Below are 17623 nucleotides of genomic sequence, written 5' to 3' on the forward strand. Positions count from 1 at the left end.
TTAGTCTTAAAGATTGGATTTGAGAATCATTCTTGAACAGTCACCTGGCATTTGAGTTAATTTAACTCTCGATAATTTTGTAAACCCTTTAATACCCATCATTAAACACTTCTTGCTAAAGCTCAATGGAGTAATTGAACTCTTCACAACTGAATCCTGCTAGAAAAATCTATATAGGTATCTAATATATGTATAAAATAAGGCTAATAAAATGATTAAATCATATTTTTCCACCTTCTTCACTGAATTGAACAAGCACGTGGCTGATTAACTGAACTTCAGAAAGATGTTTTATAAAAGCTGGAAGCCTCTAATACAAACTTTTATATTCCACTAGCCTCATTATTCTCAATTCCAAGAACTAGCTTATCCTATTTGATGTCTGAGAATAGATTTAATGGGGAAAAAAAGCTAAGTTATTTTCTCGTTAAGAAATTGGCCAAGTTGGATAAATAAATGTGTATCTTTCCTTTCCAGGGTTACATTTGATTTTCTGTTCTCTGCCTTACTATTCCTTAACTAGTTAGAATATCATAAATAATATTGAGGGAGCTGCTATGAAATTAAACAAATTATAGTTCTGATACAGATAGATTATAATATAAATTATGGACTCTTAAATATTGCATGTTTAAATTTCTGATTAACCACCACAAAATTAAACATCCCCCCAAATACAAAATATTTTTTAAGTAACAAATTATGAGAAAAAAATATTCTATCTTTACTACCTGAATCCCAGAGGTTGAGATTTTCTATTTTTGAAAATCCATTCATTCTTTCTCTTGGTGGTACATATAACATTGAAACTTCAAAAAAGAATGAGAGAATTGATAATTTACAATGAAATTATAATCATTTATCTTTTTACGTGGGAAGAGTTGGAGTGAATGTAGTGCTTCTTCAGTTTGTTAACTGCAATTGAGGTGAAGTATTAAAGTTGAAACTGTCTTTGATTGGTTATTTCCCCAGAAATAGATTTCATACACTCATAAACTTTGAGTCTTGTATCTAATCACTTGTAATGAAGTCAAAACCACTAAGGAGGTATAAATAGTTAAAATTTGAAGTATATACTATCTATTTCATTACATTCATATAATTGTTTTCCTTTTTGTGTCCCTCTCTACATTTTTATGTACACTTAATGTATTTATGATATTGTACCTATAATGTATGTTCTTACTTTCATTGTCTAACGTTGCAGTTGCACACAAGTATTTTCCCATTAAAAACAACATTCTATCATATCCCTATGTAACACATTTAATCATTATCCTATTGTGGGACATTCGGATAGCTTACAACTTTTGCTCTTTTAATTAAAGTGTTGTCATGGATATCTTCATGAACATTTTTTATTACCACTAGATTAATTCCCTGTAATATATTAAAAAAGAGGCTATAGGTTCTTAAATTATAGAAATTTATTTATTCAAAATTCCATACTGGTTTTCAAATACTTTATATTGTTTTCCAATTAATGGTGTACATCTAAGATATTCCCCAAGCAAAATATGGGTTTAATGCTAGAAGACTTGATTTTTCTTTTTCTTTTTTTATCTGTAAACTGCATATAATGGGACAAGTTATTTAACCAGTGACTTTCTATATTGTTGTTTAATAAATAAGCAAAATAATCCTTAGTTTGGTTTCATGAACTCCAACTAATTTAGCTGTTCTGTTTCCTAAGCCTTTAAGGTTGCCTACTTTGTTACTTTTAAACGTATTTTTTTCCTTTCATATTTATTTTATGATTTTCTACTGAAGATTATTCTTATTTAAAACTGAAATGTTATATACTTTTATTATTGTTAGGCACAAAGTATGATATCTGAATCACGTAACAAATTTAGCAGTGTAGATTTGATATTTAAGTCCATAAAGTTAATTAGTATAATACTTAATTTTTTCCAAGTCAGTTCTTTTGAATAATAATTATTTTCCTGTGAACAGAGTACAGTATATTTCACTTTTCGAGGGTAATTCTAAGATATTCATGTCGTGCATAATCCATTTCCCTTACATTTAATAATAGGATCTAAAATCATGATTTCTGCCATACACAGTTAATGATTATTAGATGTTGTAAACTTTCGCTAATCCCCAGTCTTTATTCAGTTATATAAATGTCATTGGAAAAATACATCTCAATATTTTGTTTTCTCATCCTATTTTTCCTTAAAGGATTTTTAAAAAATAATTTTAAACTCATAGAAAAGATAAAGGACTGACCCACACTCCCTGTCCACAAATTCGACCTTTCCAATTACCAACATCTCTCACTAGAGTAGTACATTAATACAGCAAGTAAACCTACACTGATATATCATCTTATCCAATTTCTGTTATTTGTTAAGTTTCTATGAATTGAGCCCTTAGGGGCTGAGGATGTAGTTCAGGGGTAGAATGTTTGCTTAGAACACATCAGGCCCTGGTTCCAATAGACTCCGTCAGGGGAGGCATACTTTGCTTAGCTGTTACACTATACTGGTTTATTGTCATGAGGAGACACTGGTTGGGGATGTCTCTGATAGAGCAGGGACAGTTCTGGTGAAGGCTTAGAGATAAGTGGGAAGCTAAGCAGGCAAAGAAGGAGGAAAGGAGGAGCGAAGGAGTATACAGAGTGAGAGAAGAGCACAGTACATAAACAGGGCCCAAGAAAAGTCCAATGAGGCTGATGCTGGGTGAATGCAAGTGTGGTGCAATTGGATGCTAGAGGCACAGGATGCAGCCAGAACTTGCAGCTGTCTTTGTTATGCTGATGAACACTAAGACGTTTAAGCAGGAGTTAGGTGGGGAGAGTGCATGAGACATAATCAAATTTGCTTTTGAATAGATTGCCTAACAATCAAAATTATGTGTTAAATTACAAAGATCACTCCTTAGTTATTAAGTTACGTGTCCTACTAGACTCAAAATAAATTCCAGAGTAATTTCCATCACTCATAATATAAATGTTGTCCATTAAATGTAACATTCTGTCTTATATCCATGTAATATATTTAACCACTATCCTACTGTGGGACATTTGGTTAGGTTCTGACTTTTGTTCTTTTAATTACAGTGTTGCCATGGCTATCTTCCTGTTCAATATTTTTCACGTATTAGCTATAGTCTGCGTATGTTCCCAATCACATCTTGTATTTCACTTCACTGTGTTCACTCCCTTCCAGGAAAAGGTACCTCAAACACTCAATCACATTCTTTGTCTAGAATATTTGAGGTTTTGGTGCTGGCTCCTTGAAAGCTCCTTTCACAGTTCTCTCTTCTTTTTCATGTTTAGGGTTTCTTTTCCTAATATTTAGGGTTTAATTTACTGGGAAGACCTCCTTTGCCCCCTTCTCTTAGAAGACTACCCCTGCTATTATTATCCCTTTTCATTTCATTCCTTGCTTTATAATGCTATCGAAGTCAATAATTTGTCTTAGTGAATAAAGGTTGTGATTCAAAGAACAGATTGGAAACAGCAGATAAATTGGATGAGAAGGGAGGTGAATTGCTGGAGTCTGTTGAAAATGAGGATTATCTGGACTAGAGTTATGGTGATGAGCATAGAAAGGTGTATGGATTCCATAATTGTTTAGAATATGAAATCAACAGACCATAGTGAGGGATTAGTTACAGGAACCAAACTTCCATGATTTTAGTATTTCTTGAAATCCTGTGAGATTTCCTTATCTTTTTAAGAGGATTTTTTTGGGGGTGGTTTATTTTAGGCTTTTGTTCACTTTTTTTGTTATTGATTTTGCTGCATGTACTTCATATTTTCTGTAGATATCTATTGTTTGTGGACCAAAACTTTTCTGTTTTTCATGGTACCATCTTCTCTCTCATTTTCAAATAAAATTTCTGTATGTTTTATTTATTCTGAGTTGTTGTTCAGGTTTGTAATATAAAGTACTGGTTTAAATATTTAACAGTTTCAATTTTGGATCTGATTGCTTCCAAACAATATTTTATTGACGTTGCTTTTGATACAATTGCATTTTCTTCATATGTTAAACTGTTCCTTGAATATCAATAACTACTTACTTACCTCATGGTGATTTAGAACTATGTTTTTTTTTCTGACTTATAAAAAACATCTTTCTGAAAAAAGGAATTCATATGAACCTTACCATTTTTTCAAATCTTTTTTCAAATCTTTTCCAAAGATTTTCCTTTGTCTAATTACTCTTTGATTTTAGTTAACTGATCTTCAAGTGGTAAAGTGTTTGTAAAGAGAGATGAAAGCTACCTGAATGGGAATCATGCATCTGGAGGCTGCATCTTCCTGCACTGGCCTATGCTATGGGGTTTCAGCTACTGGTTTAGAACAAGGCCTCACTCAGATTTCTAGAGACAACACAAAACTATCCACTGATGTGTGTGCCAAGAGACAGATTCATGGGCCTGATGTAGTTTGTTTCACTGTAGCAAGATAAAAGAGACAGATGCCAGAGGCTATTTCATTGCTTGCTTGAACCTAGAAAATGCAATTCTGAGGCTAGGTCATTGCACAAAGATAAATGGAAAGAAACCTAGACAATAATATAATAATTTTTTATACTACACACTGCTTGCAATGAGGATTGTGTTTCCTAATGGTTTCACGGGCACTTTAGGGGTGATTAAGGAAAGCAGGCTTTATATGCTTCCTTCCATTCAATTTGCTGTCATTCCTAAACGCAAAAATTATAATTAATGTAAACTGAGGGCTAGAAGAAAGATAGTTCATTGTTAACATCCTTTCTTTACTGATATCTTACCTTCAGAATCATTTCAAAACGCTATGACCTTTTCTGACAAATGCTCAAATTGCTTTTTACAGTCTTCCCTCATAAAACATTTAAGTTCAGCATTCTTGTCCTTTTACCAAATTTCAAAATCCTATGTATGAGGAACACATTTCTTGTGGAAGATAAATTTGTTTTGGTGCGCAAATGTCCCTGCATGCCTTAGTTTAGTCCACCTCCTGTTTGCTAATCTCCTGAGTGTCACACTAGGTATAGTTATTAAATTGGCTATTCGCAATCAATACTCTGAGACACCCCGGCAGTCAGTACTGCTAGATTGCATGCATATTAGTTGCTTTGTGCCCAGAGGTGATTTTATCATAAAGGGCACAATTTAATGACTCAAATAAGATAAATAAACAATGCTTAAACTTCTGAATATTTATGAGGCCGTTCAATAGTGATTGGAGGATATGATGTGAAGAAATTTAAAATGCAGCAGGAACCTAATAATGGAGATCACTCACTGAATAAATTTGTATTTATTTTTCTTAGATGGTGTTTCTATTACCTAGGAAAATATACTAAAGAAGTCTGGCTATAAATATAATTGAATTTCTTCTTAATCCTCTTCATGTAATTAATTGTTAGTGTTTTACAGTTGATTCTCTTCTTTACCTTCTTTCCTCAAATGTTCTAAAAAAGAGTGTATTGAACAGAGAAAATATGGTAGTATTTCATTACAATGAATGTACCTGAATGTTTTTAGAAGATGAATTATAAACCCTAATAATCTCTTAATCAATATTAGTTAAATGAAAAAAAAATAAACATTTTGATCTGAAAGCTAATACTTCAGATATAAAATATTATTTTTTAAAAAGATATGTAATTAATCATGTAAACTAGTGGGAATGAGATGTTGGAATGGAGATTTTTTGGAAATGTATAGTCTGAATGTTAGAATAAAAAAATATGATATGCTCAATTTAAAATATTTGAAAAAGAGTGGTGCATCTTAAACCCAAATGAAGTAGAAAGAAGAAATGATAATTATTTTAAAAAAATAAAAAAAGAATAAATCCAGAGTTAATTATTGGAAAGGACTTACAGTTTTATAAATGTTTCTGGATCAAGAATTATCAAAGGAATCAGAGGGAAAAGGAAAGCAAAGGTAGGTGGGGGAAAAGCAAGCTCACACAAATTGTTAATACAAAGAAAATAGTATCACTGATGTGTAAAAAGATAGTGATAGGAATCTGTATGAACAGAGTAGTCGTACAGACTTTGTATGACAATTACAGTACCTTGGTAAGCACTCAAAAGCATACAGAAGCTGGAGTACAATGTATGCTTGGAAACTGAAACTGTCATAGGTGAGAATGGTGAACTTGTGATTTTTTTGAAAAAGATTTTTCTAGGCCTTCTGGCTATGTTAGGGAAAGCCTGCAGCCTTCTCAGCTGGAGTTACTGGAGGAAGCTCCATACAGAAAGAACAGCTGGAAACATGAGAGGGAAACTCAAGAAATAAGAGGACTGCAGACATGATGAGAAACCAAATGTGAGATTCAGCCTTTTTAAATTCTTGGCTGAATAAAAAAAATTATGCTTATCCAAGGAGAAGCACTGAGTCACCTGGTAAAGAATGTAGATACTGACTAAAGGCACTTGATAATAGCCAAATTAGGTGTGATTTTTGGTTTTTTTAAAAGTTAGTGCATTTTCTGATCTGCATGTCCTTGGTAAAGGAGGAGGTAGCAATTTTTAGAAGTTTATGTGTTAGAGTTTTTTTCAATGAATTTCGTTTGGCAAAATAAAGTACTGGTTGAGATCTGCTTCAATATAATACAGGAAGATTAGATATAGTTATATATAAAACAGATTATTCATTATTTCAAGGTGAGTGTTGAATACAGGAAAATTCTGATAGTGCTTATATTTCACTTGTTGGCATTTCATAATACAAAGTTAAGATAAAGAAATATAAATAAAAAAGCAATGGTAACAGCTGTAATGGCCTAAAAAATAAAACAGACATAAATCTAGAAAACATTCCGGAAAACAATACTGGCAAACAACAACAACAACAAAAAAAAGGACTTAAACCACAAAGTGATATACCATGACCGTGAATTAGAAACTTAGTATTTTGAGTGAGTAATTATCTGAAATTGCTTTCCATAGTTATTACTGTTCATAACAGATTCAAACTTGGAGCAAGCTTCACATACTTCAGTGATAGAACGGTACACTGTGATATACTTATGCATATCTCTTAGGAGACAGTATGAACTACAGCTTCACATGATGATATACACATATTTTACTACACTGTTGAATAAAAAATGTAAGACAAAAATTTGCACATGATTCTTAAAATTGGCAAAACCAATCAGAGTCGTTAGTAGCCAGGATCTTTTTTTGGTGGGGTGGGAAGGAGTGACCCTAGAGACTGTAAGAAGATCAGTGTTAGTCACACATTTATGATTTATGTATGCTTCTGTCTGTAGATTTTTTAAAAGATAGCTTTGTCATTTAGAAAATAAAGTCTTGGCCACTTAGTGCTTGGCAATTAGTAAATTACTATGGGAATTAATATAATACTAAGAATGTCATTTATAATTCTATTTATTATTGCAATCGAGTACTTTCTAGTATATTGAACTAGCTCTGGCATGTGTTTGACATAGAATTAGTTGACAGGCACTTTAAATATTAATTCAGCCTTCAAAAGGGAGATTTTGTTGTAGTATAGTAATTCTCTTTTTTTTTTTTTTTTGTCTTTTTTCTTTTTATCGGTACCAGGGATCAAACTCATGACTGCCTGCTTGCGAGGCAGGCGCTTTATGCCGCTGAGCTAAATCCCCAGCCCCAGTAATTCTCAAATGAGTTGTTTTAAGAAAATGTCAAAAAATGCACAAGCATTTGTAAAATAAAATTAAATAAGTTGATGTTTACCTTTATGATTTTATTTTTGTGGGGAAACTTGATTAATTATGGGGTAGTTGAGATGGTAGATGAAAAAAAAACTCCTTAGCAGTGATGAAGTAAATCTACTTACCTGTTGAAGAATAAGAAAATGGAAAATAATTCCATACGTGATAAGAGGTGGCACAAATTCTTCTTTGGTTTCTTGGTGATTAAATAATATATTCAGTAAAAATTCTATTCTAATATTAAAAAATAAAGTGGTTCATTTGAAATTTTTAATAGAAAAAGAATTTTAAAAATAATTTGTGCTGTAGGAGTTCCTTCAAATGGCCACCCATCTTGATACAGTGAAACAAGAACAGAGTAAACCATGTAAACTTTTGAAAGAACTCTTCAATACAGACAGGGAAGGAAGAAGTTAAGCAACTGAAATATTATTTATTCAATTCTTTTGACCTGCTGATCTTTGAAAAGCAAATAGTTTTAGTCAGCCTCATGGTCTTTAAAAGTGATTTAAGAAGGCAACTGAACGATATAAAAATCTTTTACTTTACATCAGAGTTCACAGAATTTCAGAAAGAACTGGCATCTTATTTTCTTCTACTATTCAATTTCTTATATTCTTATTTTTATATAGTCATAATAAAAAGCAAAGAGAATCTGTTGAACAGCTGCTACCCACATACCATATGGAAAAGAAAAACAGTCTTTGTTTTAGCCTTTTGGTAACTGGCTGTACTTCAGTTCTTTTCTCCCTTTAACTTCTATGTGAAATTCTGTTTTCATCCACACATAGGCCTCTCTTTCTGTACTGTATAAATTAAATGCAATCTGCCTAACTAGAGTTATTGTCACACTGCTGTGAGACTCATTTGTTTTTGTCTCTTGCTCTGATGACTAGTGTCAGGTCATAAAACACAGAACAGTAACAATCTTGTCCCTTCTCTCCTTAAGAAATCTGCACCGCAACTTATTTTAAAAAGCACAAAACAACTGGAGTCTTTTCAGTGCAATCAACATGTGTAACTGGCTTTAGTGACTTGTCTCAAATGAACTTCTAAGTCACATATCTTCTGGAAGTTTTAAAGCAAACATATGCAAGTCTTTTACATAGCCCCAGGAAACAGTTGCTAGGGCTGTCTTTTAATGATAATTGTAAAATGGGACAAATTGTTTTGTTTTTTGTTTTCTCTTCATAATAAACATTAAAGAATTCAGAATTAGACACTGTATACTTGTCCCCATGCTTAAAAAATGAATTCTTACCTAATGTTAAAATGTCTCATTATTAAAAATTAATATACAATAATTTTGCTACAAATAGTAGAATACAGACATCATACATCTGGTAACCTGGGAGACATTTTTCACAGGTAGACTAGAACACATAAAATTTTAAAAAACATACCTAGTGAGAAAAATTATTTCTTTTTTAAAATTCAGTAGGCAAAATTATTTTATTCATTATTTTGTTTAGGGAAATTGAGGGCATTTTAGGGACAGACGTACGTACTCATGTAAGCACAGAAACATATGAGGCATGATCAAAATATATAGTGAATGTTTAAATAAAAAATTATTATAGTGAAAGACACATTGCCATTAATTTCCCCTAAAGTATTCCCTTTTGATTTGCATGCACGTAGCCCATCGTTCTTACCACTTCCTGAAGTTGTTCTGGAATTTATTTTGTATCCTTTACAAGTTGTATTAAAAAAAGAATGAGTGCTGCTGCTGAACGCCATCCTACAGCAGAGCAGTCTTGTAACATTGCAGTGTGTCCTTATCCACCTTAATCACTGGTGCTGGTATCCTGCAGCTTTGGGTCTTCCCAGAGTCAAAATGACCATGAAAGGTAAACACTGTGAATCAACTCAGCACGCTGGAGCAGATGACAGCACAACTAAAGACACTTATGAGAGAGCACTTCCATAACTGCTTCAGAAAGTGGGAACAGTGACCCCAGTGATGATGAGACAAACGTGTTCAAAGTGAGGAGTACTCTAAGGGGGATTAATGCCATTGTATATTTTACTGTAAAACATATTTAAAAATTCAGTCTATTCACCATATTTGTCAGTCACATGTTCTAAACTATACAGAGTACTGATATGGATTTATTCTAACAAATATTTCATGAGGATTTGGATGACAAGAAATCCTGGGGTAATTATGGACACAGGATTACATTTTTCCTGTGTTTTGCTTTTCATTTGCATAAAATTTCCATAAATTTCCCTTAGTAGTGTATTATAAGCTTTTTAAGGCCAAGGACTAAACTTTATAAATTTATAATTTGTAGTATACAACACAGTACTTGATTATTAATAAGTATTTGATGAGTGAAGGAATTACTACAATTTCTTTTATCCTGCTTTCAGATCAGGGAAAATCAGAGAAAAGATTTTGGGCTTTGGCCTTATCCTTTACTTTCTTTTCTTTCCAAACTGACATCTGCTCTGAATTGGTATCGTGGTCATAAAAATCCTGTATGCTCTGAAAAGCGCAAGTGGCTATGCTCTAGGATTCAGGGATTACCATTCACAAGGCACTTCAGAGCTGGTGGGTTCATAAATTCAAGATGGAACCTAATAATTTACATGCATTGCCCACTAACAGAGATAGCAATCCAGATGCAAGAGTCATGGTTATTCATGAAATAAAGTTGTTCTGTAAATTCAACCCATTTCCAACTTTCAGTCATGGTGCATGTCATCGGCTAGAAATTTTACATATCTCAGTGCTTTCTAGTTTAGTCTCTGCAGTCATAAAATAAGTTACAAATTCTCAAATGGGTTGTTCTAAGAAAATATCAACAAAAATTTTCAAATGTTTTTAGAATAATATTAGATGGTTTGATGTCTATATTTGGGATTTCATAGTTAATTTTTTATGGGTGAGGTTGCACTATTCTTATAGAAAGAAGTCTTAAAAGGTTAGTAAAAAGCTTTTCTTTGCATGGGGAAATTCCCAAGTAAATGTGGTATTTAGCAATGCCTGAGGGTAGATTCACTGGAAGTGGAAAGGATGGTATCACTTAAATATCCTCAAGTCCCTCACCATTAAAGTTGTTTTCTGGGGTTAGAGGCTGCCACCATTCTGATCCTGTATTTTTGTATAACTCTTCCTACTACCTTGATTGCTACAACTGATGTATGTCACAGGGCAACTAATGAATTTTATAACAAAATCAATGGATGACTGATTTAAATTAATGTTTTTGAAATTAGTTTTACTGAAGAGCCTGGTTTATTGTTTCTTTAGCCAATTAAGTTGTGTTGGATTGGTTATTCTGGAGGCAACAATGACACATGTAAGTAAGTAGGATATTGACAAGTGGTATTGGGAGGCTTAACCAAACTCCTTACTTCTCTCCTATAGGGCTACCTCAGAGAAAAGAATGGCAAAACCAAGTCATCAGTGAAAAGTAATTATCTGGAATCAGGATCAAGTCCTAAATTTAGGAATAAAGCCAAAACCAAACACAAAAACAAACCGAAGAAAAGAGAAGTAATTCCCTTTGCTGAACTGTCAACTGTATAAGTGCAGAAACTTCACCTGTTCATCTATTTTACTCGTCATTTTAGCCTGAGCTCGGCAATGAAACAGCAGGCACTCAATAAATATCTGCTGAACAGCTAAATAAATAATAAATGAGATGATAATGAAGCATGCAAAGAGCTGGATCAGGGATATCTGAGATCAAACCTTCATAGAGAGCTAAGGAATACAGTAAGAATCTGGTTGTGACCAAATTCAGCAGCTGCTTCAGTGAGACTCTAACTTGAGCAGGGAGCACACAGTGATAGAGACTTAGAAGAGAGATCAGGACAGGCTGAGAAAGCTTTAAGGATTCTGCTGTTCTTGATAACCAACCTATCATTAAATGATCTTTACTAAGAGTAGCCTCCCTAACTATCGCGCCGTAAAGTCTGTTCTGTATAAGCGCTACCCGCTGTTTTCCCTCCTCTTCCCCCTTCACATCTAACTAGGTTAAGTTTTAGCTTCCTGAAAGGCCATAAAACAAAGGCCTGAAGTAATAGCTCCTGAAAACCCCCTTCCCTACCCAGTGGCCCATCACAAATTGTGTTAATTGCATTAGATTGTATTAGATTATACTATTCTTCACAAAAATAGCTTCATTATATTTCTATCATAGCAATACCTGTAACTTGGCCTTACTGTATGTGTTTTCCTTCTCCCTTTGGGTGACCTAATTGACATGTTAATCAATGCTCTCCTCTGTAAAGAATTGTAAAATCTTACCTAATTGATATGTTAACCATTGTTGCCCTCTACAAATAACAGTTGTGGTGCTAAAGTAAGGTAACTAAGGTTGTTAATTGCTGTTAGACTTCTCTACTCTTGCTAAGAAAAATAAGATTTCTTCTTATCTAAACTTGCTTGTATGCAGGGAGACTTGCAATCACCCGTTTCTGTTTTGTAGTGCGCCACACCCCCATCCCCCGCCTTACACTGTGTGACCAGCAGCTGTTTGTGGATTTACAAGATAAAAGCCCTGACTTTTAGCTGTCAGACGCAGTCTTTGGGTTGACCCTAGAGAGACTGTGCCACCAGGCCTGGAAATAAAGCCTTTGCTCCCCAAATTTTAATTTCTTGCTTCCTTGGATTTTATGGTCCGAGTTATCACAGATAACCAACCTATCATTAAATGATCTTTACTAAGAGTAGCCTCCCTGGATTGGTAGAAAATACAGAGGTTTCAGATTCAAATGAGGACAAATGGTTTTAATTAGAATAAATTGAGGGGTTAACATGATGCATTGTATACATTATGACTGCTGCACTATATATTGCAGAGGTACAGTCCTCAGTATCAACATGGCAGCTTAGTATATATTTGTTAGGGAACACATTCCTGAAGGAAATACCTGCATATGACTTCAGAAATGATTTATTTCTCATTTACCCTCCCCTATTATAATGGGTGCATCAAGTGAAATTTGCCACATAAAAGTCTCACCTTTTAACTATTTTCATCCGAGGACAGAATAGTTTTCCACTGTGGTTAGTTAGATTTATTTACTTATAATCTTTGGTGTAAAAACATACTCAGATATTGAGTCTTCCTCTTTACCATTTCTGACACCAAAAGTAGACAGTTGTGATTTTCATGTATATCAAGCATCTTGATATCCTTTAAGTGACCTAGATAATTTCTAGCAAATAAAGGAGCTGACAGCAGAGAACTCTGAATTGAAGCTTTCTGCTCCCAAACTATTGCCACTAATCATTTTTTGGATGGCTGTGGTGCTATCAGAGACATTTGATATCTGCATCTGAAATTACCAAATTGGTAACATAAGGAATATTAAATATTTGGTGCAGAAGACTTCTTGGTTTAAACCCAAACTGCACTTTTCTGCCTTCCTCTCATTTGACTTCATAGCAGAAGTAAGCACAGTTGGCCATTTCCCTTACTTTGATCAAATCTTTTTAAAATTTGTACCTGGCTTCCCTTCTGATGTCCCCAGGCTGATTTCATTGCTGATACCTCTTCTTCAGTGAAGCTTCTAAATGCCAAACACAAAGTCTCCCTCACTCCCTTCTCTCCTGGAAGTTTTGTTTTTAGATGCTTTTACTTAATAGCATGGCTTTAAGAGTTTTAGGTCTTCATTGCAGCCTGCTAGATTAGATTCCAAACTTACATGTTATACTATCTACCTGACATTCTTAGATATCTAAAAGGCATCTCAAACATAATGTGATCAAAACAGAACCTTTGATTTCTCATCTTTGAATCTATTCTTTATTCAGTTTTCCCACTTGGGGAGGTAAATGTAAAAATTTACCCGTTTGACCAATCCAACAATGCAGAAATAATTCTTCTCTCTCCAGGCAGTAGATCATGCCAGCCTGCCTCTAAATTGCATCCACTTCTTTTCCACTTGACTTCCAGGCGTGAGTCTAAATTACTCTCATTTCTTCCTTACAACATTGCGAAATCTAATTTTACTCCTTCACTTTTTTCTTTTCCCTTTTATTCTGTGTTATTTTTAATGTCACTCTCATCCTTAAATTACTCTTTGCTTTTCACTACATTTGGAATAAAATATAAAATCTTTCTGAAATCTGTATATATATATCCCTCCATAAACCTTCCTGTACTCAGCTGACCTTTAATCCCATTCACATCAGAGTTTAGTAAATCCAGTGCTGTTTCTTTGTCCATCAAAAGAACTAAGTTTGTTATACTCTTAAATTTGGGTATATAATCGTGTTATTTTATCTTGCTTTTTTTAAGCTTTGCCTCCCTCCATTAGGATGTGAAATTTATAAACATGATTTCTCATCTTTCTTGTTAGGAAAAATAAGAGAAGAAGCTAAAAATAGTTTCCTCTCTTTTCTGCAAGCTACATACTTCCATTCTAATAATTGTGCTTTTAGACTTTGGAGGAAAGTTAGAATTTTAGCTACAAAAGTGATTCATAGGACTCATATGAGTACATAAATATTTAAATCAGTCTTATGAGTTTTGGTGACAAGGGGACAAACAGGTATTTGACTTCAAGTACTTGTTTTACTAACATGCTCAGAATTTTTATCATTAGCAAACATAGCAAGGATTGTGGTGGGGATAACATAGAGGAGAGAAATAGAAGTAAGACAAAATTTTAGTCCTTAGGGATATTATGTCTTAGTAAAATTTAGGCAACTCATTTATAAAGTGATGTTTTAATAAGGGAATACAGGTGGGAAGAAGATGAGAGCAGTAATTCTTCAGTGGGCAGACATTCTCCTTAATGATGTAAAAAGTACATGCAGGAAGGAGCAGGTGAGAGATGCTGATAAGCTTCATTTTTACTGCTTTTAGCCTTAAATCTACATGGAGCGATCTCGCTATGAGGTAGCATAAATGAAAATTAGTTTTTGTTAAGTATATTTTCTTTAAAAATTATAAGTAATGTAGTTTACATTCTGATTTTAAAAGGTTTTTAGTTTTGTAATTAATAAAAGTTTTATAATTAATAAAAATTAATCCGATTTTTTCTACTGATTAAAGGCCACATTTTAAACTTTAATTTGTAATGCATTACAAAATATAAATGTCACTATGTCCATGGGGTGTGTCATGTATGCATGTAAAAATCAATATTCAGAATTTGTGTTATTTTAATTTAAAAATATAATCATTGTGATTATTATTCCAAACTATTATTCATTACTATCAGCTTTTTTAATCTTTAAATATATTCCACTTTTGCTCATGATAAGTTGTCCTTCTGAATGAAATATATTTAGCAAAATCACAGCGATCTACCACTCTTGAATGTTACTCTTGATCTTAACCTGCAGGCAAACCTTGATCAAAGCATTAGAGAAACCTCTCTCATCAAATTTGTTGAGTTTCTTCCATACCCATTTCAAACTTTTGGTTCTCACACTTTGGTGATTTATGTATCCATGTATGTATGTATGTATGTATGCATGTGCATCCATGTATACGTATGGGACAGGTTATCACTGTGTTTCTCGGGCTGTTCCCGACCATCTGGATTTAGACAGTCCTGCCTCAGCCTCTCTTATAACTCACTTATAGCTCAGATTAGGCCTCATTTTTATGTTCATCTCAGCAGCATTTGAATGCATAGAACACAATGAATTTGTTCTTCTGGCTTCTGAACTTTCATTGTTTTCCTCTTAGTTTCTTTGGCCAGACCCTCCTTTCTTGAGGGCACTACTGGAATCAGTTCTCAGATACCTTCTTTGTCAGTATTCACTGATCTCAGCCACTATGTGCATAAAAACTATTTCACACCAATACTCCTTAGAGTGATTGTTTAGTCTTCAGTATTTGTTATTATGTAAAACTACGTTGACAACTTCTTGCAGAAATACAAATGATTTGGGCTGGGAGCAGAGCTTGGTGGTAGTGTACTTGCCTACCATGCTTGAGGTCATAGATTTAATTCCTTGTATCATGCAAAACAAAACAAAAATAAAGGTTTATAAAGCTTATTCAAAATGATACTTGAGTTTTCAACCTAAATCTACTTTCTGAGTTTCACATTTCTGTGAATGACAGTGTCATTTGAGCATTTTCTTGGTTCAGAAAATCTAGAATTACTATTCATTCTTCTCTTTTTCATGGCCCATATTAACTTCATTATCAGACATTTTCACATCTTCAAAGTTTAGTATCTTACAGGGAAAATTTCTCATTGAATCTACTGCTACTATCACTCTGTCTCAACTGTCTTTATGAAGCTCCTCCCTGAGGTCTTTCTTAGATCCTGTTTTCTATCTGCTAGACAGAAGGAGATTTTAAAAATATGACACATATTGACATGCTCTCTATATTTAAAAAAAATCCTTAAATGCTTAAGGCTTTTTGTATTTAGTACCAAATCCAAAATTTTCACCCTGGTTCGCAAGACCACATGTCTTTCTACATCTTCCTGTACTCATCCCTTTCACTCAGTACTGCCTATGTAAATATCCTGGTCTCAGAAAGGAGGTCGCTTCAAACCTCTAAAAATACTCTCTTAACTATCTTCTTGTCCTGTCTTACTTTTCTGCAGAGGGTTATCATCAACTGAAACTATAACATACACATTTTAGGAAATTTTGGTGTTATTATCTTTCCACTATAATATAGGGAAGACAAAAGGTGCCACTTTTATTTTGTTCATCATTTTAGACCTACCTACAATTTACATCAAAATATGATATTTGAGAGGCCTTCATAAATATTTACTAAGTTAATGAATGATTTATATTTAGGAAAAGAAAAATTATGCACATAGTTTAATCTTACATGACTACTGCAAGGTACCATAGAGACATGTCACTACAGTGAGTCATGGTGGTTACATCAATCACAAGCTTTTAGGGAGGTAAAAAAAAGAATGAGGGTAACTGGTTGTGTGAAGGATCACCACTGTGAGACGATGGGAGATTGGCTCCTCACTGCCCTATGCATCAGAATATACTTGTGACTTGCTAAATTATGTGTCAGACAACTGCCTCCAAGGGCTCTGACTCAGAGATCTAGGGCGGATATGCACTTAGGCAGTTATTTTTATGAAGTTGGGTCCCCTAGAGTCAAAGCTTGAAGTAGGGATTTGAGCATCTGTGATTTAATGTAAGAGTGCTTGCAGAGAAAAATCAGTAAGGCAGGGAAAAATGCTACATGAGGGAGCTGAGCAAACGTGTGGCTCCAGGTAACCTAGTCTTGATCTGATGCACACAGCAAGTGCTCTGCATCGCAGAACAACCATAAAGTTGTTTTTTCTTGCCGCAAGAGAGTAGGATAAGTTAGGCATTGGTTTTGGCTGCTTCCGTGACTTCCTCAACTTTCCAGGCAAGGCAAATCTTAGTGGAGTTCAATTCTCCAGAGGGAAAGTTGAGAACCATTATTAGCCAACATCCATAGCAGCTGGGGGACCGTGTGCTGGCCCAGAAAGGGAACTTGGGCCAGCTACCATAGTTACAGCCATATAACAATAGGGTGATTGTGAAGCTCAGACGTTCATTCTTTCAGTAGATATCTACAATGGCCTATCCCAGCTTTTAGTTGCTGGGATTCAGTGATAAATAGACATGGTCCCTGCAGTATGCATAGGTAGAAACAGATATTAATAAAAATATGCAGTCATAATAAGACACTACTGGATTATTATGCCAAATAATGAATCAAAGCGAAATTATAAAAAATAAGCCCATAATATTATGCAGCCAAGTAATTTTTTAAAATTAGTTCTTGCAGTAACTCTGAGATTAGATAAATTCTTGTCACAGTAATCATTACCCGATAATATTAGCTGTGTTAATGAAATAGTAATCAAGCATTTGAAAAGTCAAATAGAATTTAAAAATTTATTTCAACATTGGAACTATGTTCGAGTGCAAGACTTCTATATCACACTGTTTAAAAACAACAAATTTTCTCTTAATAGAAGTAGTAGCAAAGATTCTAAAGGAATCAATAATTTTAAGAATTAAAAAATTTA

General features: G+C 33.8%; 1 protein-coding gene across 3 annotated transcripts in view; it reads right to left on the reverse strand.

The window, feature by feature from the left end:
• Cntn5 (contactin 5) overlaps positions 1-17623 on the reverse strand; it is a 1085282-nt gene that overhangs the window by 18150 nt on the left and 1049509 nt on the right. The gene's annotated exons all lie outside the window — the stretch shown is intronic.

The sequence above is a fragment of the Cavia porcellus genome, unplaced genomic scaffold (assembly GCF_034190915.1).
Source record: "Cavia porcellus strain 051 isolate PalLab524CR breed Dunkin Hartley unplaced genomic scaffold, mCavPor4.1 scaffold_9, whole genome shotgun sequence".
Lineage (NCBI taxonomy): Eukaryota > Metazoa > Chordata > Mammalia > Rodentia > Caviidae > Cavia > Cavia porcellus.